Source organism: Vulpes lagopus, chromosome 2, assembly GCF_018345385.1.
Source record: "Vulpes lagopus strain Blue_001 chromosome 2, ASM1834538v1, whole genome shotgun sequence".
NCBI classification, from domain to species: Eukaryota; Metazoa; Chordata; class Mammalia; order Carnivora; family Canidae; genus Vulpes; species Vulpes lagopus.
Genome location: NC_054825.1, coordinates 119,249,541 through 119,277,372, shown reverse-complemented (window position 1 = coordinate 119,277,372; position 27,832 = coordinate 119,249,541). Strand labels below are relative to the sequence as shown.

At 39.0% G+C, this 27,832-nt stretch overlaps 1 protein-coding gene across 12 annotated transcripts in view; it reads right to left on the bottom strand.

The window, feature by feature from the left end:
• PKIB (cAMP-dependent protein kinase inhibitor beta) overlaps window positions 1-27,832 on the bottom strand; it is a 196,969-nt gene that overhangs the window by 41,536 nt on the left and 127,601 nt on the right. The window lies entirely within an intron of this gene.

Sequence of the window (27,832 nt, the reverse complement as noted above, 5' to 3'; positions counted from 1 at the left end):
CTCTGCCCATCCCCCCTTTCTCTGGAATAAATAAATAAATAAATAAATCCTTAAGTTATTTTTTAAAAAAGAGTATTTATTTGCTTACTTGAGAGAGAGAGAGAGAGAAAGAGAGAGAACATGAGCATGAACAGTGGGGAGGAACAGAGGGAGAGGGAGAAGCAGATATCCCACTGAACAGAAAGCACCAATGTGGGGCTTGATCCCAGAACCCTGAGATCATGATCCAAGCTGAAGGCTGACACTTAACTGACTGAGCCACTTAGACACCCCTAAATAAATCTTTTTTAAAAAATAAAAAAATAAAAAAATAAAATAAAAATAAAATTTCTGTTAAAAGTCAAAAGGGCTTCATTTCAAATAACAGGTGTTAGTGCCAAGGATTGCCAGCTACCAAATGCAGTGGATAATTACTACATCAGTGCTATTAGGGATTAATGTCAGGTTGAGAAAGCCATCGTCTATACGCGACTGTCCATCACGGCAATACTTGGAACCATAGAAAAATTACTGTAAGAAAATACTTGGCATGATTACAACTCTGGGAAATTGTAAAAACGTCTTATGCTTTTGGAATATGACTGTAGAATTTTTTTATCTTTAAGTGCCTGAGGCATTGTGCCAATATTCCCACTACTCAAATGGGGACCATCTGGATAGAATCCAACCATCTTGCTCCTAGAAACAAAGGTAAACCATGTGCATATAATTCCTGTTCACCGAATGGGCCCCATATCTCTGAACCATCAGTATTCACATTGGCTTGGAAAGCAAGAGGGTGCTTTGCAAATTCCCTCCACCACATTCCCCCTACCCTCAGCCGGCCTGCCATTTACTCTCCTGGGCCTATTGCAACAACATCCTAAATAACTCTTCTTGTACACATTCTTGCTTCCTGCAACCCCATTCTTTACTCAGATGTCAGATGGAATTATTTCAAAGTAAATGTGTCCATGGTCATTCTATAATTAACCCTTCACAGCCATCCCCTCACCTATAGGATCAAGTCCAAGCCCTTTAACAGCATGTATAGTGCCCTCCAAGAGTTGGCCTCAGTCTACCTCTCCTTCCTTTTCACCCATGCCCAACCTGCATTAATCCTAAGGCTCTGAAGTCATATCCAGCCAGTGGCACCCCTATGCCTTATTTATACTGTCCCTGTGATTGAGGTTCTTTGCCCTCAATCTCCTCCCCATCCCTGGCTAGCATACATTCATCCATTCACGGTTAACTTGGGCACACCCCTTTCCTGAAAGCCTTCTCTGATCTCCTCAGGCTAGTGGGTACCTTCCTCTCTGCTCTGAAATACTCGCGTGTATCTCCATTATTGAACTTACAAATTTCTGATTAGTGTCTTCCCATCTCCACCTCACACAGTTTTTTAAAGCCTTTTGAGGACATTGATTGTGACTCATTCCTCTTGCACAACATTTTGTACATGGTAGGAGGAATAAAATAAATATCTGTTGAATGCCAAGGTGTATGAGGTATTTTTCAGACTCAGGGTTTCCTGAGTACATACTTTATCACTGTGAAAGAATTTTAAAATCCAAAAATGGACATCTTTTATTTAACCTTGTTCCTGTACCCAGCTTCCCATATGGTTTTCACTGTTCCTCTCACTCTGAATCTGGGACTGTTTCCCTTCAATTGAGTCCAATTTGTTCACACCAAATATAAGGAACTGAGAAGAGGAAGAGAAAAATAAATGAAAACACGATCATGGGGGGAATAGTAATAAAATAAAAATTTATAAGCTTCAAAATGTATGCAATGTAAATATTCACCCTAAAAAACAAGTTTAAGAAAACATACTTTTGTAGTCCTAATTTTTTCAAACATCTGCATATAGCTCTTGGCAAAGATATAGTAGAAACTGCAAATAGGAACCCAGTTTAAAGTCAGTTTGATAAAACTAAACATTGTCATATGTGTCTTTAAAATGCATGTCTTAAAAAATCCCTATTGTATACCTTTACTATACTAATGTTTTCATTTTATGAATTTCCACCATTTCTGCCCATTATACTAGAACCAAGAAAAAAAAAAGAAATAGTATGTTGATAGAGTTATTTTTCCCTCTCTAACTCTTTGCAGCTTATGTTAATCCAGTATACCTATGGGATTTTGAAAATAATATTCCATACATGTTTTTGATAACTCACATCCATCAAAATTTAGATTTATGAGGGATATGCTGAAGATTAAGAGACTGGAAGAGCCTCTACTTAACATAAGTCATCAACTATCAACAATTTTACTAACAAAAGAGCAGTAATTTCTGAAAAGGTTTCAAGAACAGCGGCATGCCCCAACCACAACAGAAAGATCATTTTGAGCACACATCTCCTATTTACAAATACTTATTTTTATAAATTATAAGTATCACTATACTAATACACTAATATGTTATGTATTATAACTATTATATATGTGAAATGCATTAACAGAAATTTAAAATGACAAAAAAAACATATAACTGGGTATTCTATTATGTTCTTCCTAAACTTCAACCCAAGATTCAGAATCTGTAAGACGTTGCTACCGCACATGGTCTAATTCTCTCTACTGTCTCTCTTGGGACTTTTACATCTAGAGAAAACAGGAGCACCTGGGGGGCTCAGTGGTTGAGCATCTGCCTTCGGCTCAGGTCATGATCCCAGGAACAAGTCCCTCATCAGGCCTCCTGCATGGAGCCTGCTTCTCCCTCTGCCTGTGTCTCTGTCTCTCCCTGTGTGTCTCTCATGAATAAATAAATAAAATCTTAAAAGAAATAAATCTAGAGAGGACATAGGATCATATGAAGGCTAGGAGATACCCAAGGCGGAAAGCAGTAATCTCACCAAAGCGTGTTTGCTTGCATGCCTGACAAGAGGAGCAGATTGAGGAGAAGGTAGGCCAACAGGAATCCATCATATTAGAGCCACATGTACACTCAGAATTGTGAATCATCTCGTCCAGTGATTTTCAAACTATTTTTTTAATATATTTTTTTCCAAATGGACTCTTTACCAGATGGCCAATAGGTAAGATGGATACAAGCAGAACCGCTCTGGTTACAGCAGCTCCCAGACTCTACCCCCTCTCACCTCTTCCTCTTTTCTTCCTCCTCCAAAGAGGAAGGTCATGTCTGAAAATGACATGACCGCACTGACATTTTAGAGATGAGGTTACCAGGCTGGAGATGGAATGGGAGCAGACATTTCAAGACAGAATGTAATAAAGTAGCTAAAACTACTCAAACTGGGCACTTGTGCATCATCCCTCTCAATGTCCCTGCCTTGTTTTCATGGAGTGGCTTCCCTGTGTATCCTGATCTGATCTCAGTTGTACATATAAATACTTAAACTATGGATTTAATGGCATTTAAGATAATTTTCACTTCTGGTGTTTGATAAAATAATGAATATTTATTTTCTCTTCGAAATGTATACTTCCTAACTTGAAAATTTTAAGGACTCAAGGCAGCCAGCCGTATCGATATACAAATAACTTACTAAAGAAGAAGGATCCAGTACACCTCAATCATGAGATTTCAGGAGGTCCCCAAATCCTCAGAAATCAAGGTAAATATTTTAATGTAATTTTTTAAAAAATCAATATTAGTTTAAAAACTCTAGGATGAAAGGGAAAAATTTTAAAGAAAGATTTGACCCTGTATTTGTACAACTCAGCCTCATATATCTCACTCTAGACCTGGACCTGGTCCAGCAACTTCTCTGAAAGAGTAAAGAGCAAATATAAAAATCATGTCAGATTAGTTGTATTAAGTAAACATCTGTGTCTATGTTACTAGGATTATAGAAAAAGAAGAAAATGTAGTCTGGAGGACAAAGCCCAAACAAGGTGCACACCTTCACACCTCCGTCTGCAGGCCTGAAAATGAAGTGATGGTGTTTGGGAACAAATACCCAACTGGACAAGTGTAACACAGGAGGTACTACTTAGTTCATGCTTGCATTTGAGCAATTTTATGATTTCAATGAGCTACTAAATCTAGTTACAGCTGCTTCAATAAGAATGTTCCCATTTTTGTTTAGTTTTTAAAAGCAAATCATTGTTCTAAAATGCATAAAAACCTGAAAGTTGAAATGTGCCAAGTGAACATCAGCTGATTCCTAAAAGCACATTAGCCACTTCAACGGCAAGACCTAGTTTTAAAAGGCTGTTCTTAAAATGTAGTTAACCTCTCAAGCATGACAGTGGTGAAAACAAGCCTCAAAGAAATGAATCACTGTGACATTAGAAAGTCTGTACCTTCATGAAGATGTTTTCCATCCACAGAACCCACATGCACTAGTTTAGGAAAACAAATGACTCCGTGTCTGACACAGTAGGCACTCAGCACATATTTACTGGATAAATGAATGAATCCATGAACTTTGGATAAAAAGAGGAGAAATAGGTAGAATGGGACCAGATTTTGAAGAGCTCTGAAACAGAGACATTGTGCTGTGGGCTGTTGAGTAGAGGTTAAATAAGAAAAAAAAGGGATCCCTGGGTGGCGCAGTGGTTTGGCGCTTGCCTTTGGCCCAGGGCGCGATCCTGGAGACCCGGGATCGAATCCCACATCAGGCTCCCGGTGCATGGAGCCTGCTTCTCCCTCTGCCTATGTCTCTGCCTCTCTCTCTCTCTCTCTCTGTGACTATCATAAATAAATCAAAAATTAAAAAAAAAAAAAAAAGAAAAAAAAAAAAAAGGAAAAAAAAAGTGTATCTTTAAAGGAAAGTATGGGTGGCTTGATAGTGAGCCAATTGTAAATCTAGCTAAAAGTCTCTAGAAATAATCTTGGCAATGGGCGATAAAGGTCTACCAAAGGGTAAAGACGGTTAAGTTGGAAAAAGGAAGGTGTGACAGATGCTGCTGGTTGGCTCCCAAAGTTCCCCTTGTCTTCTGTAGAAATAGGAAGGCTGGCTGGGCACATGCTAAGGACCACAGAACCATGCACTGAATAAGGCCATACAAATGGATTTTGTCATTTAAACATGGGCTGTGGGCAGAAGTGACGTATTTCATTTCCTGGTTGTACCCTAAAAGAGAGGGGAATGTGGCCTCTGTCTCCTCTCGCCCCCCGACTTGAACACTGGTCTGTGCCTGTGGTGCTGAGCTGACAAGCAGACAAGGACAATCAAGACTTTGGGGGTGACAAAACAATGGGATGGAAGGAGCCTGCATTCCTAACATGGCCATGCCATGATTCCATCCCTGTGCCATTTCCCTGAGCTGTACACGACACAGGACTAAACTTACATGGTGTTTGATCCAGTTATTTTTGCCCCTTGTGATGTGGCAAACTGATAGAAATAGAAATTAATCTAAAAAACATTTCAAAATGGAAAAATCCATGGAACGTGGGGATAGCTGTAGTGAACGAAGGAAAGCAGTGAGCTAAAGCAACTCCAAGGTTTCACTAGGAGAGTGGAACCACTAACAAAATAACAGATGAGGAGGAGAGCTGGTGACGTTTACATGGTCCCCACAGAGTCCAGGGGATGTGCGCCGTGAGTCACTGCCACTATGGGCCTGGGACTCAGGCAAGAGGAGAAAACTGAAAACGGAAATTTCAACAATTTTGTATAGAACATAATTGAAAAAGTGAGAATGGATAAAATCTCAGACCCAGAGAGACCAGTGTGTCAAAAACTGAGTAACAGGTGTTCTCCCAGAAGGCAGGAGGAAGAAGCAGTAATCAGCAAAGGGGAAAAAAAAAGTTTCTTATCTTAATAACAAAGGGAAATAATTTGAAATCATGGAATAATTAACCTTAATCCAAGAAGACAAACAAATTTAAAAGGGATTTGATGTAGCCTAAACTTCTTAAATCTGTTTAAAGTTCTCATGAGAAATTAAAGCAAACAGTCCTTGAAATAAGAAAGCATTAATCAGGGTTCTGAACAAGCCAGGTCTTAATCATGCTGCAGTTTCCACTTAAATGTCCAGAATCCCAAGACAGAAAAAACAAGCAATAGGTACTTCTATCATTTTCTCTTTTCCTTATTCTCATAGTAGAGGAAGGAACGAGATGAGAGGAGTAAAGGGAAGTGGAAGCAGAAGTGTTTTTCTCCTTTCTAGAAGGCTGATGTCCATAAGTGGAAATTACAAAATAAAACGAACGCCTCCTCCCAACTTTTATGAAGTTATGCTCAAAGATACAGTGGATCTAAATTTCATTTTGGATCTCAATTTAAGTCTTTAATTTAAGTGGATCTAGATCTATGCTTTGAAGTTAATACAAAGTTGGCAACATGCAAGTCCACTGTGCCCTATAAGAGTTTGGGAATCTGAGGCACTTGCTATATGCATTCCAATTACTGGAAGATCACCAGCATTCCGGAATATTCAGACAACGTGGTGTGCCGTGCTCTTATATAGTTCTTCCTCCCCACCTCACCTCTGCCAGCCACCCAGGAGGATATTTTTTTAGGGAGCCATCAGCCCAGAGATTTCTGTTCTTCATTCCACTGTCCACCACCGTCTACTTCGGACTGATGGCAGTAACGATAGTAGCTTTTCCTTAACATTATTTTCTCCCTAGCTTACAATGTACATTGTAGCTACCCAAGGACATCAAAATTCCAGGATTCTTAACCATTATATTTTCACTGAAACCAATCATACCAATTCCCTTTGTATGAGGAATTGATATTCCCCTCCTTGCCTTTGAAGAGAAGTCTGTTAGTCATCTTTTCCTCTTCACATGGTGACCGCATTATCCATGGTCTTTAAACTGCATGGGGGTTAGTTTTTGCCCTTATTGTTTCTAGCATTACACGTGAGCTTCATAATATTTTTTTAAGTTATTAATACTGCCTCGAATTGTAGGATTCCACCTTCCTCCCTTTTTTGATGTAATGACCAGACATTACTATATATTCCAAGGAAACCAAGGTAGAAAGGCTTGCCCTAAAATGACCTCTTCCTTATAAATGGTTGCAAAATATCTGAACAAAAGTTACTGTACACCATCAAATTAGCTTGAAGGCAAAAAACTTTTTTTTTCTAATTTTGAGTTGATATAAGAGAAGGATGTGTGCGTGTATCAGGGGCGGGGGCAGGAAAGAGGATTGTGTCTCGTGGTACTTAGCATACAACATGCAGAACTGTCATGCTTCACTCCCATCCCTCAGATGTGGCTTGTGTGGTCCAAAATTCCTGGCATTGAACATATAAACTGAAAGCCACTCTGATTATTTAAGAAAGCTCCTTTCTCTACCTCCTTACTACTGTTTCTTAGTGTTCAGTAAAGGAAGTTATGTTTTAAATTTTTCCAACAACATTAAACTTCTTAGCCTATATTACCTTCTTGCTTATATCACAATCCTCAAATATCAGGAAATCATCTCGTAAGCCTTTGGCATTACAAATGATTTACAACATCTTAATAGGTATAACTAGGCTAAAGAGAACACTGTTAGGCATTACAGTTAATAAAGTAATTCCGATGCTAATAAAAGAATAAAATTGTAAGTACTAACCCCAATACTCTTATATTCATACTAGCATATTTAGATTGGGTGTTTATGTCCACAGAGAAAGTCAGTGAAACTGATGTTATATAGGGAAGTGACTATACCAACTCAGGAGGGAAGAAAGCTAACAATTGCTGAGTGTTCATGATTTTCCAAATGCCTTAAACATTCTCACACAAAAGCCCTCAAAAGGAGATATTAATACTATTGGACACCTGAAAGAGTCTGTTCTTATAAGAGAGCCAACACCAAGGAGTGTCAAGGTTGGAACACACATCTGCCTGACACCAAGTCATACTGTCTCAAGAATAGCAGCGTAACTTGATTAATTCAACCCATAAAGAGCAGCAAAAACTAAATATGTGGAAAATATACCACGTTTTTTTTTCAAAGCGGTTTTTATAGGACATTCTATTAGCATTGTATTTTAATACCAGATACTCCATCCTCACCTTGATGAGATCAGTAACCTGTTCAAAGGAGCCAGCTTTGTTTTGTTTTGTTTTGTTTTGTTTTTTTAGCAGCACAGCAATATCCTTGAAGGCAGTTCAGGACAGCACTGGATGATGGACTTTAAGGAGGGCACGTGATGTAATGAGCACTAGGTGTTATATAAGACTGATGAATCACTGGCCTCTACCTCTGAAACTAATACACTATGAGTTAATTAATTGAATTTGTTTTTTTAAGATTTTATTTATTTATTCATGAGAGATACACAGAGAGAGGCAGAGACATAGGCAGACAGGGAAGCAGGTTCCCTGTAGGGAGCCCGATGTGGGACTCAATCCCAGGAACCCGAGATCATGACCTGAGCCGAAGGCAGATGCTCAACCACTGAGCCACCCAGGTGCCCCTAATTAATTGATTCTAAATTAAAAAATAAAGACAAATTTACCAACAGAGAAAAAAAAATGTGTTGCCATCCTCCCATATTTACCAGAAAGTGATTTCACAGACTCTTAGACTAACAGTTGGAAAGTGGAAGAGGAGGACCAATAAATAGATCCTCAGTTTTAAATAACATATAAATTATTAAATATAAACATATTATAATACGTAATGATATATAAATACATATTATTATTATAATTTAGTGCCCTTTTGGGTAAGACAAGACGCTCTTATGAAATGGACATTATGACTTCCTACATAAAGCAGTAAGCCCTTGGGACTTCAGTTCCCATACCTGCACAGATAGCCTGAGAGCTTTCAGGGCTTTTGCAACGCAAACCTTCTCGAGCCTTGAAGATTCGAGGGCCAAAGGCAAGAACCCTGGGCGAAGGAAGTCAGTCCAAAAGGTTTGGTCAGAGAAGGCTAAAGCTGGGAGACATTCTAATACTAAAGACAGTATAATGCTCTGCACATGAGCTTTGGAGCCAGGCTGTCTCCAGAACTTGAGAGCTATAACTTGGATAACTTCGCCCCAACTTTAGTTTTTAATGTGGAAAGAAAACTTCTGCCTCACAGAACATGTTATGAACGTTGAGACAATATCTGAAAAGGCCCCAGTATAATGCCTAACACGTAGTGAGTGCTCACCAAATGATCGTCTTGTATGAGAAACTGTATTTTGGAAGGTTCAGTGACAAGCACAAGACCATGAGCCATTTCTTTATTGTGGGGGGGGAAGGGAATACAAACTCAGCTTCATCTAAAATCAAATTGCTTCTGAATAACCAATTACTAGGGCACCTGGGTGGCTGTCGATGATGCGTCTGACTCTTGGTTTTGGGTGAGGTCATGATCTCATGGGCAGTGGGATCAGAGCCCTGAGGGGCCAGTCTGCGCTGACCAGGGCGTCTGCCTGAAGTCTCCCTCCCTCTCTCCCTCACATGCACACGTGCTTGCTCGCGCTTGCCTTCTCTCTCAAATAAATAAATACGTATTTTTAAAAAATTTAAAAATAACCAATTACCAACATAGGGCCAGAAGAGGTCTGAGAAAATTTCAAATGTCCTTTAATTATTTTTTTCATTAACAAAACTGACTTTCCAGCCAACACTTTTTTCCACTTCCTGACCTCCATTTCCTTTCAAATCAGTATGGATTCTTGTGTCATTTTGATTCTGTTAGTTCTTGGGCTAAAGGTCTCCTTCTTGAACCTACTTTGTCCTGATATTCTCAGTTATAACTATTTCCTTCTCTAGTCTTGGAAAAGCACACAGGAAAGAGAAACATATTAGAGGAGCATTATTCAAAAGGCACTGCATCCTTGCTAACTATTTAACATGCTGCAGATTCAGACTGTTCTATCTAAATAAGCTATAGAATGTCAGTTTCAGATTTTAGAATTATATTAGGAAAATAAAGACCCTGAAATAGCATTTTGAGATAAATCCATTCTTGCAGGGTCTTTCAAGAGTCACTTTTTAAAAAAATATTTTATTTATTTATTCATGAGAGACACAGAGAGAGAGGCAGAGACACAGGCAGAGGGAGAAGCAGGCTCCATGCGGGGAGCCTGATGTGGGACTCGATCCTAGGACCCCGGGGTCATGACCTCAGCCAAAGGCAGATGCTAACCACTGAGCCACCCAGGTGTCCCTCAAGAGTAACTTTTAAGCACCAACTGTAAGAACAATCTCTGAAAGCAAACTGACCAAGTAAAGACTTCATACTCAGTTCATCAGTGAAGAGACTTAGGCAGAAATGCTCATTTCTAGTTTTCCTATTTATCTTCCCTAAGGGATGCAGTCTAGTCTTGTTTCTTTTTGACACTGTTGTTGCCTGTTGTCACTGTCGTTTTAAAGAATTTTTTTTTTTATATAATTCAGGTATATGGGTCAACTAAAAAAAAAACTTCACTTTTCTAATTTATGATCTGTCTAGAACTGGAGCGGTATTTGGAGCAGGCCATTGCGTTAGGCCGTATAGACCAGGCTTCATGACCACCACTCATACCGTAATTCCACACTCACAGCTGAATTTAAATACTGTTAATGCTATTGAAGTACAAATTTAGAACAAAGGAAAATCTTAATACACTTTTTATGAAGATTTCTTTTTTCCCAGAGTGTTGTTTACTAGACCCACTCAATTCCTCATATTAAATACATTTGCTTCTTAGAAGATGAATTAACGTATTCACATATGCTTCCCTTTGCTTATTTAGATATGCATCACATTAAGACATTAGATTCAATGCAAGGTTATGGACAGGACAAAAAAAAAGAGACAAAACTCAACAAAAATATAGTTGTCAAAATTAGCCTCTTCCTTGAATGTGAGAGTGACTACGTGCCTCAGACTTAGGCCAGTGACATTTATTACTAGCTGAATTTACATCTTCAATAACAGCACCTATTCATATCAGGATTTATCTGGCTCAGAGAAAAATGGCAGCTGCTGGTGATTCACTAAAACCAATTCTCAGTGAAGCAGCTGCTGCCGAAAGCTGTGCTCTTCACATCAATCATTTGCTGATTGTCACAGCTAGTTGAGTCACATCATCTGCTCAGTCTATTGATTTCGTGGTTGTTGATATTTGCGTTGCACTGCGGTATGACTGTTGTCATATCATGCTGCGCTAGTTGAAATAACATCATCTTGGGGACCCTTCAAATATGAGAAAATTCACATCATCATGAAAATACAACCATTCTGTGAAGGAGGTGGTGAAAGAGCACTCAGTCATTCTAACTGCTAAGAGACGCATTTATTTTTAGTAGAATGAGTCCACCCACTTCTGTGCTTCTCTGAGGGATGGGCCTCAGTCTGTCACACAAGTGTCACAAATACCAGATTTGGTGTCACAGGTTGAACTGTGTCCCCTAAAGAGATATGCGCAGTACCTATGAATGTGATCTGATTTGGAAATAGAATCTCTAGAAAAGTTGAAATGAGGTTATACAGAATTAGGGCAGACCCTTAATCCATTATGACTGTGTGTCCTCATAAAAAGAGGGAAGACAATGTGAAGATGCAGAGATACAGGGCAAATGTCATGGAAAGATGGAGGCAGAAATGCGAGTTATGCATTGACAAGCCAAGGAATACCTGGCGCTACCAGAAGCTGGACGAAACAAGGAAGGGTATTCCCCTAGAGGCTCTGGAGGGACCACAGCCTTGCAAACACCTTGGTTTCAGACTTCTGGCTTCCAGACTATGAAAATATAAATTTCTGCACTTTTTAAAACATTCAGTTTGTGGTACTTTGTTATGGCAGCCTTTTTAGGGCATCGATCTGAGGATGGTGTAAGAGTATCAGCTGCTCTTGGAAGGCATGGGTACAAACAGTGCTGACCCAGGGAGCCACAGTGCCTACACAGAATTTTCTTACAGGCCACATTTACTCAGATTAGAGACTTTTCTCAAGTTAAAGCATCCTTAAGTGTGTAGATAATTCTAAGGATAAACAAAATCAGGACGTGACTAACAGATCTTAGATTTTAAAATATGTAAAAATAGCTTGAGATGAACCAAGTATCTCCTAACACCTTGTGTTTCTAGTGGTTCCTGGTGTTATCTCATGACCTGTCAGTATTAACAGATGTCAAGCTGTCAGCACACTTACTCATGCCTAAAAGTTCCAACACACTGAAAAAAAAAAAAATGAACAGATGTATTAGAATCACTAGAGTATCTATTTCCACGAAGTTTTTCAAAGCAAAAGAAGTGCAGAAGAAATGGCACAATCAGGATAAAAGACAGAAATATGCTTAAGAGATTAAGCCATTAAATTAAATCTTCGTAATTCTTGCTTAAGCTTTTCTCTTGGAAGGTAGAAAAACACAGCGTCTAGATCCAGACACCCTTGAGTTACATTAGTTCCACCACTAATGAGTTCTGTGTCTTTGGGCAAGTTCCATATCCTCTCTCAACTTCAATGCACTCATTAGTAAATGAGACTAATAATCCTACCACCTTTATAAAGAAACCATTTGGTAATTATTAGCCATTATTATTACTACTACTCTGTATGTTAAGTTGCCACTGCATCCATGGAAGAGATGTGCCTCCACAGCTCTGCCTTCTATTTTTAAACCAGAAAGAAAGAAAGCCAGTTGCAAAATAGGTCAACTCTAAAAAGTGCCCATAGTGCCACAGCCTCACTTGGACTACATGCAATTGGACAGAAAGAGTACATCTTTTGCAAATCTTGTTGATAAGAATGTTTCTAATATATTCTAATCCCTTTATCCTGGTGGTTAAGTGGAAGATACTGGACATGACACTACTATTTTAATCACTGAGCCTCATGCAGTGCTTGACGGTCATTATGTATTCTGAATATCAAGTATTATAGGATGATCTTTTTTACATAATGCTTTAATAAATGTATCAAAATGGCCTTTTATAATGTACAAAGCATGCTCACTGTGTTAAGTCTATCCCCTTATAATTTCATCCTATTTTTTTTCTTCATTTTGTTTCATCTTCTTCCATATGGATATGGATATCTAAAATGCCAGTTATCATGCCTTAACTCTTTCTGCTCAAATTAATATATATATAATATATAATTTATTATTTTTAGAACCTCCTCCAACATGTTGAACAGTTGTTTTTGAACCTAAATATAGTTATTTACTTTTAAGGCTGACAACTTTAATATTTTCTATTTCAGTTCACCAATCTGGTCTGAAACTAAGTATCACTCCTACCAAATGCTGCCCCTCCCAATATTGTGTCATCAACAAAGACGAAAAAAATGCCTTCTAATATTAAATAGAGATCACCCAAAAGCAGTGCTAAGGAGGGTATCACTAGAGATTTTTCTCCACCTTGATATGGGTCCATTCAAGAAAGAAATATAAAGTTTATAGAAGGATTTTAGATCTAAACACTTCATATGGCTAAGATGGCAATCCTCCCCAAACTACAGATTCAAGTATCAGCAACATCAAAATCCTAGCTTGCTTTTTTGCAGAAATTGACAAACGGATTCTAAAACTCAGCTGGAAAGCAGGAAATATGGCCAAAACATTCTTGAAAAAGAAACAAAGTGTGACGACTCACACATTTTGATTTTAAAACCTAACACAAAGCTAGAGTAACCAACACAGTGTGATGCTGATATAGATATACATGTGTAGATAGACATGCAGATCAATGGAATGGAATTGAAAGTCTAGAAAAATAACACACATTTATGGCCATTTGATTTTCAACAAGAGTGTCAAGACAACAGAATAGTCTTTTCAACAAATGGTGCCAGGACAACTATATATTCAGGCGCAAAAGAATGAAATTGTAGGGACACCTGAGTGGCTCAGCGGTTGAGCACCTGCCTTCAGCCCAGGGCGTGATCCTGGAGTCCTAGGATCGAGTCCCACATTGGGCTCCTTCCATGGAGCCTGTTTCTCCCTCTGCCTGTGTCTCTGCCTCTCTCTCTCTGTGTCTCTCATGAATAAATAAATAAAAGTCTTAAAAAATGAAATTGTAATCCATTTCACAACATACACAAGAATTAATTCAAAATGGATCAAAGAACTAAATATAATAGCTAACATCATAAAATTTTTAGAAGAAAAATAAGTAAATCTTCATGACTTTGGGTTAGGCAATAATTTCTTAGATATAACACCAAAAGCACAAGTAACAAAAGAAAAAAATAGATAAACTGAACTTCACTAAAATTAAAAACTTTTGTGCTTTATGGGACACCTGGGTGGCTCAGTCGGTCAAACGTCTGCTTTTGGCTCAGGTCATGATCTCGGGGTCCTGGGATCGAGCCCCACATCAGGCTCCCTGATCAGCAGGGAACTTGCTTCTCCCTCTGCTCCTCCCCCTACTTGTGCTCTCTCTGTCAAATAAATAAATCTTAAAAAAAAAAAAAGCAAAATTTTTGTGCTTTAAAGGATACCCTCAAAAAGTGAAAAGGTGATCCACAGAAGTGAAGAAATGATTTGCCAATCATATATCTGATCAGCAACTTGTATCTAGAGTATATAAGAACTATTACAATTAAATAATAAAAGATAAATAATTCAATTTAGAAAATGGGCAACAGGCATTAATAGACATTTCTCCAAAGAAGGTATGCAAATAGCCAAAAGGCACATGAGAACATGTGCAACATCATTATCTAATAGGAAAATGCAAATTAAAACCACAATGAAATACCACCTTCTATCAGGATGGCTATGGACAATGACAAGTATTGGCGAGGATATGGAGAAACTGAAAGCCTCATCCGACACCGGTTAGCATGGCAGCCACATTAGAACATAGTTTGCCAATTTCTCAAATTGTTAAACATCATTACTATACGACTCGCCCATTCTACTCTTAGGTATACACGCAAAAGAAATAAAAGCCTACACTCATGTGAAAACTCATGCAGGCCTAACAGTTTAACACTGCTTCACAGCAATGTCATTCATCATAAACAAAAAGTGGGAACAACCCAACTATCTATCAACCTATCTACGCATAAATAAAATGTAGTCTGTTCTTAACATTTAATGTTATTCAGCAATAAAAAGTAATGAAATACTGATCCATGCTATAACATGGATGACACCAGAAAACAGTTAGGCTAAGTGAGACAAAGCACATGTACATTTCCATTTATATCAAATGTCCAAAATACGCTTATTCATTGAAACAAAGAAGAGTTGTGGTTTCCTAGGGCTAGTGTGGGGGGAATGACTTGGGGATAACTGAAGAATCACACTAATGGCTTTAGAGTTTCTCTGTGTGGTGATGCAAATGGTCTAAAGCTGTATGTGGTGATGGTGCATGAATATACTAGAAACCACTGAACTGTGTACTTTAAATTAGGGTCACTTTTATGGTATGTGAATTATATGTCAACAAAGATTATTTTTAAGTTAAATAAATTTACTGGGGTACCTGGGTGGCTCAGTCAGTTGTGTCCAACTCTTGATTTTGGCTGAGGTCATGGTCTCTGTGTCATGATATTCAGCCCCACATCAGGTTCCACACTGAGACAGAGCCTGCTTAAGATTCTTTCTTTCCCCCATCCTTCACCCCACCCCATGCCTCTCTCTCCCCCTACCTCTCCAAAAAAAAAAAAGAAGTTAAATTCATTGCAAAACATCCTCAGAGGATGTTAATGTTCAGTGTGAATACTAATAAGAGGGAAGATTTATGTGCAATATATCACTTGTTTATCCATACAGCTGTTTCTTCAAGAATTTTGAAAAAAAAAAAAAAGATCTCAACTTGAACTTGATTCTTGTATTGAAAAAGAGAATGTAGAATTAGGATCCCAGCTTGTCACATTTAACATATCTCATATGTGTTCTTTACCTTTCGATTATTTTTCTAAGATAGGAAGAAAGGTCTAATATGAATATCCTATCTACAAGTGTAAATGTATATAGAAACGTTTATTAAAGGGGTGTTTTGGATAAGTGGGAATACTGGCAGCAGGAATGCACAAATCACTGAGATTTTCTCTTCTATTTACAACTCAGTTCCAAATCTATTTTCCCGAAGAAACCACACATTTCCATATGAAAATATGCTCTCTTTGGTCTCTTAATCACAGACACAACCATCCTTTACACCATAACATAGTCTAGGGAACGGGATGCCTTATCTTATTTTGATCAAGAATCTGTGCTTGATGGAACAGGAATTTTTTGGTGTAAGTAGCCATGTGCTTATTTATTCCAAGATATTCATGCCTTTCATGATTTCCAGTAATTACTATTTCTAAACATACAGCAAGCTTTCTTAGCCATGAAGTCTATGCAAGGAAAACGTGGCTACGTCTATGGTTTAGCTTCTAAGAGAAAAACTGATCCCAGAGCTACGGAATGCTGGAGTTGGAAGGAGCCTTAAAAAATATATATATTTAACTCTTTAATCTCAATCCTCTAATTACAGAAGAGAGGCACTCCACGCCATAGTTCCTGTATAGGTGGCCAAAACATAGAGCAGAGGCCAAGTTAGAACTTGGGTCTTCTGACTCCTCCCCAGTGTTCTTTTTACATCAGACTGTCTTTCAATGCATAACAAACACAACTGGGCTTCTTTTCTCTTGACTGTGTTGTCAACAACAATGCTGTGCATACAAATATGATAAACCCATCATGTTTTGTGGGGCTTTTCTTATGCACATCAGAGTCCTCTGGGTTCTGCGGTGTTCAGAAAACACCTGCAAATGATTCAGTGTTCAGCTTTCTCATTCATCCCGAAATTTGACATCTCTAAAATTCATTTGTAAAGGCAAACTGAAGTACATAATTAGCTTTCATGTTCTTTCAGAATATTTTAATATCATGCTGCACAGGATAAATGTTTTTCTTTTCTCTTTTTCTTTTGTGCAGTGCCTTCTATTGCGGACTGTCATTCTCTTGTGTCTTTTTATATAAAAGGTTCTTGCATATTACTTTTTTCCTTATTTGTGTCCTCTAAAAATAGTATGAGCAGAAATCCCTCAGCTAATAGATTTTCAAAATTACTTCACTTTTGTATTTACAGATTCTCCTCTTGCTATTTCATTTAATCAATGCCAGACATAGACAACTTTACCCAAAAAAAGTTGAGACAGTAATTCTACTAAATTAGAATTTTAGATACTAGTTAAGAATATGACTTCTTCTTTCAGTGAGCTTCTTTCCATGAGCTGTAAGGATGACATAAGAATATTCTCCTCTACTAAGTTAAAGCTTACTCAGTGCTTGTGTGAAAAAAAATAAGCCAAGTACCTATAGATAAATCATATAACAGCCAAATGGTCTTACAGAATGATTTCACATGTTGTTTGATTTATCAATAGATTCATGATTCACAATGTCTTTTAAAACCATAATTAAATTTTGCATCATCTCTGAGGGAAACAGCATGGAAACGGCTGAATATTCTTGATGCCAGTAATTTTGAAACTGTAATAACTCTATGGCTTGGAATTTAAAACTACACTCAAGTATATTTTATGTGTATATATAAAGTCTCATTAAATTTGCTATGTGCATTTATGGAGTAAATAAATTCTAATGAGAAATAGAGATCTTCAAACTTGTCCAAAAAAAGAATTTTTAAAAAGTATTTGGAAGTACCTATTTCCGTGTTAGTAATAAAATAAAAACATTTTATTCATTTAAACAGTCCATATGACTTCTATTTGGTGAAGTCTAGTTTTTTTTTTCTCATGAAAATAAATTGCTTTGATTAAAAATTTTAAATAGCGGTTATAGTCTAATATTATCATAAAAAAAGGGACGCCTGGGGGATCCCTGGGTGGCGCAGCGGTTTAGCGCCTGCCTTTGGCCCAGGGCGCGATCCTGGAGACCCGGGATCGAGTTCCACATTGGGCTCCCAGTGCATGGAGCCTGCTTCTCCCTCTGCCTATGTCTCTGCCTCTCTCTTTCTCTCTGTGTGACTATCATAAATAAATAAATTTTTAAAAAATTAAAAAAAAAAGATTTAAAAAAGGGACGCCTGGATGGCTCAGTAGTTGAATGTCTGCCTTCAGCTCAGGTCGTGATCCCAGGGTCCTGAGATCAAGGTCCGCATTGGGCTTCCCGCAGGGAACCTGCTTTTCCCTCTGCCTATATCTCTGCCTCTCTCTCAGATCTCATGAATAAATACATAAAATCTTCAAAAAAATTATTATAAAATGTTAGTAACATTAGGCTATGATTCCATTGTATTCAACATTACATTCCCAGTATTTAGAAGAGAGCCTGGCAGATGGTAAGTAGGTGCTTAATAAAAATTTGTCAAAGAATGCTAAATAAGTGAACAAATATCATTGTTAACATAAACATCTAACATTACCAAGTGCTTTGAATGTGCCAGGAACTGTGCTAAACTTTATTTTATTGGTTTCATCCTCTAACAGGCCAACTGGAAACAAACTACTATCGCCTCCATTTTACAGATGAGGCTAAGTTCAGAAGGCTAAGTAAATCCCCAAGGTTGCCCTCTGAACAAGTTTACAGACTTAAATCCAGCTCTCCCTGACTGCAGAGCATGACCTTCACCTCTACTCTACAGTAATAATAATAGTACTAATAATGCTAGCAGTGATGTAATTAATAATAATAATATTGTTGAGCTGTTCCTCTGTGTGCTATACATGGTTTTAAGTCTTCACACATTAATTCACCTAATCCTTATAACATTCTTATAAGTCAGATACTACAATTCTCAATTTATGGATAAGCTGCCAGAGCCTGTTATTTTGGTTTCCCCCTTATTTCCAATCATTAGGCTTGTTTTAATTATGGCTTTTTTTTTTTTTTGAGTAGTAAGCCAAAGAAGAAAAATATAGTTACAGTCTTTCCATACTTTGTTCCACTATTTCTGGTAGTACTCTGGCTAAGGCATAAACATATAATAAAAACAGCTTCAACTGAGCAACTAAATATGCTAGGTAATAATGTGACTTATTATCACAGTCCTCCTAACATGCTGAAGGTAGATACGATAAACCTCATTTCATTGATGAGAAAACAGACTAGGAGAGGTTGCCCAAACCACAAGCTGGTTAGCACCATGGTCAAGAGTCAACCTCTGGTCTTGAGTCCAATCCAAACACACTAACCAAATATTACTGGTACTTCTCGTCTTCTGGGGATAAAAAGTTTCCTAGAACTTTGGCAAACTAAAATTTACCCATTCCCGAACTTGCTCCCCAAGAGCAGCCTCTTCTCTATGAGCTTCGCCACTGTGATTTCAATCATACATCAGAGCAATAAAGACAGAAGGGTTAGGTTAGTGTGTTTGGACTGGACTCAATACTAACACGTTTCTGTAATTCTTTTCCATAACAGACCCAGAGTAGTTCCTGGACAAGAAATCCACTGGTGATAACCTGATTGGTTTTCATTCCACCTTCTCATGGAATATAAACTCTTCCATTTGTCCTTAGTAATGTTAGTGCCTTATGCTTACTGCATAAGTAAATGAAAATAATAAATAAATAAAAATATTGCATTTTTCATGTTTTATCACATTCAAAGCTGACCAAATCCATTCATAAAAATATCTCATTAAGGGGCACCTGGGTAGCTCAGTCAGTTAAGCATCTGACCTTTGATTTCAGCTCAGGTCACAATCTCATGGTTGTGAGACTGAGCCTACATTGGGCTCCATGCTCAGTGGAGAGTTTGCTTGAGTTTCCCTCTCCCTCTCTCTCTATCCCTTCTCCCTGGCACTCTCCCTCTCTCTCAATTAAATAAATAAATCTTTTTTTAAAAAACGATTTGTGAGTATTTCCTTAGGGTTATCATACGTATCACCACATATCTGATCATTGACCAGCCTCTTATCTTTACTCATGTCCCTTAATTGCCCCAGCAAGAGTTGCAGATTCCTGCATCTGTGAAGCTGGACTGAAGGAACTTTTATTGGTTGTTTGAGTGCCTTGAGATGTGGCTGAAAGTTAGTGTTTAAGTTGCATTACTCCCTAATCTTTCAAACCTTAAAAACACACAGCTGAAAAAGAGCTCAACAAATATCAATATAGTTTGTTGAAGACATTAATGTAAGAAAGATCCAAGAGGCTTTTACTTAACGATGATGAAGAAGGAAGCAGCATACAGATATCCCCCAAACAAGAAATAATCCAAATACTTCTACAGTTGTTCACTCATAAATTCCCCTCACTACCAACTCTACATACTACCCTCAAAACAAAGTTAAATTAGCTCCAAAATATCATCTTAACATCAGTGATTAGTACCAATAAAAATAATTAACATTAACATAGATGGTGATACTAAGTAAGGATGAATAGCTACATTTTGGATGTAAACAATCACCAATATCTAATTGCAAGCCAACTGAATAATTGCTCTGAAGGGAAAACAACAACAACACTACACTAACATTTCCAAGCATCTTGGTGATGAAAGTAACCAATCAAAAGCTTTGATTGTCATTCATGCATTTAACAAATCTGTACTGAAAAACTAGAACCTAGAGGCGGGTAATGCAGTAAACAAGAAAGACAATACCCTACTAATTTATAGTTTTGATGAGGGTTATGAAGGGGAAAATGAGAACTCAAGACCATCTAAATCAGGTGGAGAGATCAGAGACAGTGCTGTGAGGCCAATTTGGTAGAGCCGCATGTGGCAAATACCCCAACTGTACCATGAGGCAAACGTGTGGGTCCCAGTGACCTTCTCTTCACTGATAAAATGACGTGTCTTTACCTACATGCCAGCTTTGCCTCTGCACCCTCAGTACCATGTCTACAATTCAGGGATGTCCTTGCTTCCCTTCTTTTTGACTCCCAGGAGTCTAGAGTCATGGCTCTTCCATCAACCTCCTTGCCCCTTTACACCTCCCAGAGGGGCTTCTCCTGACTGGCTGTAAGTGTAAAGCTCTAGCTCTGTGGTCCTGCTGCATTTTGGAGTGAGCGCCAAAGGAATGAGAACCAACCAGGTGATCTGTATGCATGGGGACAAATCTCAGCACTGACAAGTCAGTGTGGATAAAAAGCTTTTCTTAACATTATAGGAGCAATTCCTTGCCACAAGAGCTAGGCAAAATTTATTTTTCTCAAATTCAAGCACTACATTTTAAAAAAACCTAAGTAAGCAAATTTCACCTCTCTATAAACTGATTCCAATTATTTGGGAATATGCTGGAGCTCTTAGTGTTCACCTAAAATAAAAATGAGGCTTACGGTATTGTTACTATTTAAAAGAGCATTTAAAATTTGATGATATAATGTCTACAACACAATAGTCTTTTATATAACAGATTTACCAGATCTGGTATTTCATGGAGATAAACATCACCCTGGTCAGATTCTCCTGGCACACACAATAGCTCAATAACCAACTATTGTTTTTAGGTATAAACATTTGCAGGTGTTAAATCTGAGATTCCTAGTTAGCAAGAAAAAAAGAAAAAAAAAAACCTAAGAATATTATGCATCTGGGCAAACAAACCTCACAATACCATGAAGACAAGTTACTATTAAAGACAGAGAAAAATACTAAAATAAGTACCTCCTTAGATTTTTAAGTTTCAAAGCCCTATAGCTGGACCAAACACAAATAATTGTTTCTTCCTGAGTGTGTGTTAGATAGAATCAAGCCTACAATGACTATTTTCCTAGAAATTTTCTTGTACAGCCTTTTTAAAAAACTAAATTACCTTTCTTAACACTATAAGGATTAAGTCTATTCTCTCTAGCAATTTACACTTTTTTCCATAACATTCATCACAATTTGTAGCTGCATATTCGCCTGCTTCTTTGTCTACCTTCCCTGCTAGACTACTACCCCTCCATGAAGTCAGGTAGTTTCCACTTTTGTTCCAAGTCCTTAGGCCCTAAGAATCCCTCAATATATTTTTATCAAATATATGGTATTTATATATAAGAATTTAAAGTTACTGAGTGAAACGCAGGAAAGAACACATGGAGACCAAAAGTTATTTAAATTTCAGGGCAGCCTGTGTGGCTCAGTGGTTTAGGGCCACCTTCAGTCCAGGGTGTGATCCTGGGGACCCAGAATCGAGTCCCATGTTGGGCTCCCTGCATGGAGCCTGCTTCTCCCTCTGCCTCTCTCTCTCTCTCTCTCTCTCTCTCTCTCTCTCTCCCTCTCTATCCCTTTCTCTCCCTCTGTCTCTCATGAATAAATAAATAAAATTTTAAAAATAAAAATAAATCAATTTCTGACTATATTAGCAGTCTAAACAAAAAGGTAAACTGACATGAGCCATATTTTTCTTCTACACGAGAAAACAAATCTAAAGTATATAGACGTCAAAATTTCTTTTCCCAACACTAAAATTGTGAAAGAGTATAAAATTTTTTAAAAGATAATGTAATATATCTCAACAGGTTATGAGTAAATCAGTACAGAAAAACAGAACACTAATACCTGGGAACAAGGCTTACATCTTGTTTGAGAGTTTGAGAATAGAATACCAAAATGTAGGTTACATTCTTAAAATCCACAATCACACCATAATGCCAGTTGGTATTTATGGTTCTCCTTAGCCTTGGTTAACCACCCCGAACACAGACTTTCAGTAAACGTCTGCTACTACTAACAACATTCTAGAGGTAAAAGGGTAATGATTATGGGTTTGTATCTAGAATATAAAATGGAGGCACAGTTGAAGGACTGGAGGAAATGTCTGGAATGAGAGCTCTCATCTCCACCCTTTGTGTACACACTTCTATGCTCAGAAAGTAGAGGGGAGGGCAGCAAGAACACATTGTTAAGTACCTGCCCTGTACCGTGCACTTTTCACACATATGACTTATTCCAACACGATGTTCTGAATCATCGCCATTTTTCTTCATAAGGAAACCACAGTTTTGAAAATTTGACCTCTAAAGACAGTAAGAATCCGAAACCTGGGGTAACTAGTAACACTACGTCACACTGCCAGGGCGGAACATTGGGATTGGAGATTGGGCAAAAGAGGGAATCTGATTGTCCTCAAGCACTAAAATGATCCGGTCTAAATTAAAACACAGGTAATGTCCTGCCGATCATAAATAGAGGTGGGGAAAGGCACCCGGTGGAAGAGAGGGCTCTGCTGATTACCAGGAAGCACCCCCTCCACCCCAGGTTTTTTTTTCCTTCAAATAATCCTTTCCAGTTGTACTAAATGAAACACAGGGAGTTTAATATAGAGGGAGAAGTACATGCTTTGGAATCAGACTCCTCTTACTCCCATTGCCTCCTACTTCCCTGCCACCTCCCCTGCCACCCCCCAGTTTTAACTGTAAAGCATCAAATAAGCTGCCCTTAAAGGTTTCCTACGAAAATATCACAGTCATAGATCGCATCTGAAATCTTGTCAGAGCAATTTACATCCTGACTTCTGGCCACCAGAGCATATGCAGGAGTCAGAATGGCCTAACACACATCATTATTCCAAGTAAACGAGTCATAAGAGCTCAGCTAAACGTAGTAGTCACCTGGAAAAACCAATCCAGGGGAACCTGTCACCTTGTTTGTTGATTGATAACCAAATGTTGCCTCAGGAATACGCTCCTTTTCCTCAGAAGAGATACAATTTTAGTCGCATGTTAACTTTCTTTTTTTGAAGTACATCTTAAACATTTTAAACAACATATTGAGAAAGCTCAGCTATCCAGGGACCAGCCTTCTGGAATTTTCAGATTCCAGAATTCTTAGACAAACAAAAGTAAATTCCAAACCTGTTAAAAAGAATCAGCCCCACAACAGGCAGCAATAAATGAACACAATAGAAAAGACTCCTGGACTCAAAGATCATTGCTGACCCACTCTCTTATGGATGTTTTAAAGTGTAGCCATTTAAAGATACTAATAGCCACAGACTGCAAATAAGATGATTTTCTGGAAAGTGAGAAAATCTGTTGAGGAAAAGCCACTACAGTTACCTCTCTGCAAAAAAAAAAAAAAAAAAAAAAAGAAGAAGAAGAAGACGACGACGAAAGACTATGTCATGCTACCAAAGAAAATATTGTAGCTGCAATACTTCATTCTATTTTTAAGGAAAAATAAAAGACTAAAAAGGCAACCTTTTCTAGAACTTTTTCAAGAAACCAAATTGTAGAGCCTGTGCTTGGGTAATTAGCCATAATCCTTGTGGACACATCATTTACATTTGTCGATCAATATGTGTGAAGGCTGTGAGTCATCAAGAACAAAATTGAACTCTTTGGATAGTCAGTCTTACGCATTCATTATGTAGGTCATAGTCCCCAGTTATTCAATCAAACACTAATCTAGGGACACCTGGGTGGCTCCGTGGTTGAGCATCTGCCTTTGGTTCAGGGTGTGATCCCGGGGTCCTAGGATCGAGTCCCGCGTCAGGCTTTCCTTGAGGAGCCTGCTTGTGTCTCTGCCTCTCTTTCTGTGTCTCTCGTGAATGAGTAAATAAAATCTTTTAAAAAAACAGAAACAAGCACTAATCTAGGTGCTGCTGTAAAGGAATTCTACTGATGTAATTAGCATATAATCAATTTATTTAAGCAAAGGACATTATCCTCAATAATCTAGATGGGCTTGACCCAATCAGTTGAAAGAACAGAACAAGTTTCCCTGAGGAAGAAGAAATTCCACCTGTAGACTGAAGCTGCAGCTGCCAGAGTTTCTAGCTTGCCAACCTGGCGTATGGATTTTGGACTTGCCTAGCCAGCCTCCATAATCACATAAACTCTGATCATATAATATCTCTCTTGGCAGGAACTTACAGGGAAACAAAGGGATGAGTTCGGGGCTTGAAATTCCCAATTCAAGCTCTGCATAAATGACCTGAAAGCTTCTATGTCTCCCCAGAGGGAAACTCTTGTCTCCTGTAGCTGTAGGTGATAAATTACAACACAAATCCCAACCTTGCAGAACATCTGTTAACGCGAGGGCATTGGTTGGCAAAGAATGGAATTTTGAAAATTACAATACAGACATATGAAAAAAAATAAAAATAAAAAATAAATTTAAAAAAATACAGACATATGAGAAATTCCAACGAAGTTGAGGATCTCAAACCCCTAAGTTCCTCTGAGTCATCTTTGCCAGTGGAAGCCACTCTTCCACTCCTATCCAAAGAGGTCCCTGCCTGCTTTCTTTGAAAAAAAACTTGTAATAGTCTCTCCTAAAGTAGATGCTTTGCAAGACACTGCTGATTCTCCTCAGCACCTACCCCTACCACCCCTCTTTGCTTCTAAATTAACCAATAGCTAGGCTTCTGTTGCAGCAGAATCTAAATAAAGCACAAAATGTGGCCCATGAGAAAGTATGCTACATACCAAAGAAGAAGCACTATTTTTCTAACTTGTTGGATAATTGTAGCAGGATCATAAAGTCAGATATCAGAATGAATTTATTGATATGGGCTCACTAAGCAGAGATGTTGGATTCAGTCTTTTAGGTCAAGGTTTAGAAAGAGTCTAACATTTTGGCTGGTGGGTTGAAACATGGACCAAGGGACGCCTGGGTGGCTCAGTGGTTGAGCATCTACCTTTGGCTCAGGGTATGATCCTAGAGTCCCGGGATTGAGTCCCACATCGGTCTCCCCACAGGGAGCCTGCTTCTCCCTCAGCCTATGTCTCTGCCTCTCTTTCTCTCTCTCTGTCTCTCATTAATAAATAAATAAAATCTTAAAAAATAAAAAAGGAACATGGACCAACATTAAATGAAATCAGAAGGCCAGAATTGACTGCCTTTGTATACTATAGAATAATGTCCAATGTTAAACTGGCTTATGTAATACCTGCTTACCTACCCCAAGAGGGCCCAAAGGACACACCTTTCACTGTGATGTGAGAAATACATTTGGGAGGGGAGACAAAGTAGATACAGTTACCAGAACGGACAGTAGAGCCAAAACAATAATTAGAATAGCCTGACTTGCAGAGAGAAGCCAGTGGCATTGGGTATGTGATCATGGTGTCCCAAGACAGTGGATGGGCAATCTAATACTTACTTGATCTCTCTAAGCCTACGAGTTCTAGGGACCCCTAGGTGGCTCAGCGGTTGAGTGTCTGTCTTTGGCTCAGGGCATGATCCTGGGGTTCCGGGATCGAGTCCTACATCAGGCTCCATGAGGAGCCTGCTTTTCCTTCTGCCTGTGTCTCTGCCTCTCTCTCTCTCTCTCTGTCTCTCATAAATAAATAAATTTACAAAATAAAAGCCTAAGAGTTCTAGGACTAGTAAACAGAAGTCTGTCTTGAATCATCAGAGTCACAACCTCTCAGTCAATTCCTAGCCTTGACCTAGTTTACAGGCCCAGAACCCTTTGAATGAAGGGGAGGCCCACTCCATGTCGTACTGACCAAAATTCATATTGCGGATCTTTCTCCCAGCCCGTGAGTGCCAGTGGTGGGCAGGTATGCTTTTTGGAGATGTGGCAAGCCCTGTAAGTACATCACAATGCAAACCCTGAGGCCGTTGGAACAAAGCCCTACATTCCTCTGCAGATACCTGCTTTCCTGTTCAGAAACAGCTTTTGTCTTACTACGGGGCCTTAGAAGAAAATGAACACCTAATCATGGGCTACCAAATTACCATGAGACCTGAGCTGCATACTGTAAACTGGCTGCTGTCTGACCCAGCAAGCCATAAAGCTGGGCATGCACAGAAGCACTCCAGTGATCAACTGAAAGAGGCACGTATGAGACCACGGTCAAGCAGGCCCTGGAGGCATAAATAAATCACAGGATGAAGTGACCCAAATGCCCATGGCCCTTACTCTTGCTACATTACCTAATCTCTACCCGTCCATACCTATTGCCTCATGAGGAGTTCGCTAAAGCTAGTTTACTGTGGAAGAGAAAACTTGGGCCTGGCTTCCAGGTGTTTCTGTGCAGTATGCAGGTACCACCTGAAAGTGGACAGCTCTTGCACCACAGCCCCCCTTTCTCAGATATCTTGGAAGCACAATGGTGAAGGGATGAAATCCTCCCAGGGGGGAGCACTTGAACAGTGCTACCAGGTGCCTAATGGCCAGAGGTATAAAACTGTCCTGACTCCTGGGCTGCAGCAAATGCTTTGACTGAATGGTCAGTAATTTAGAAAGAAAAAGATTAGAAAATTGGTGACAAGGAAATTGGAGGAAGAGGTATAGAGGCACTCAGACCGCTCTACGTGGGCAACAAATGTGAAGATGTTTGTGTCCCATGTGAATGCCTACCCAAGGCTGACCTCAGCGGAGGAAGGTTTTAATAATCAAACGGATTAGGAGGACCTTTGTGCGGATGCTGTGCCTCTTTCCCCAGCCACTATTGTCGTTGCCCGATGGACTCATCAATAGGCACCGTGGTAACAGAGGTGAGGATTGTACATGGGCTCAGCAACACGCGACGGCACTAGGTCGAGCTGGCTACAGCCACTTCTGGGTGCCCAATCGGGCCCAGGACATACACACTGAGTTCCCACTAGGGCACCATCCCCAGAATGCTCAGCCAGCTATCTGCTTCCACTGTGGGAGGGGCACTGTTTTCTTCTTATCATAACAGATACTCTGGATATAGAGCCTCCTTTGCGATGGGCAATATTTCTGCCAAAATTGCCATCCATGGGCTTATAGAATGTTTCATCTACTGTCCCGATACTCCACACTACATTTCTGCTGATCAAGGAGTTCACAGCAAATGAAGACCAGCAACACCCACTCACTGGTGATGTCATGTTCTCCATTACTTTGAAGCAGGTGGCATGGAACAACAGTGGGATGGCCTCTGAAGACCATCCCCATGCTAGTGAGGTAGCAGGACCTGGCTGGACTCTGGCAAGATCCTCCAAGAAGCTACATGTGCTCTAAATCAACATTCAATTTATAACACTCTGTCCCCCACAGCTAGGATGCACGAGTCCAGGAATCAAGGGGTGGAAATGGGGGTGGCACGACTCACTGGTACCAATCACTCACAGTTAGCAATCAACTGGCAATCTCATTTGATAAATACATGCGAAGTTTCTGTAGACACTATTCACCTTTACAAAGAAAATCTATTAGAAGGAGCCATGGGCTTTCTT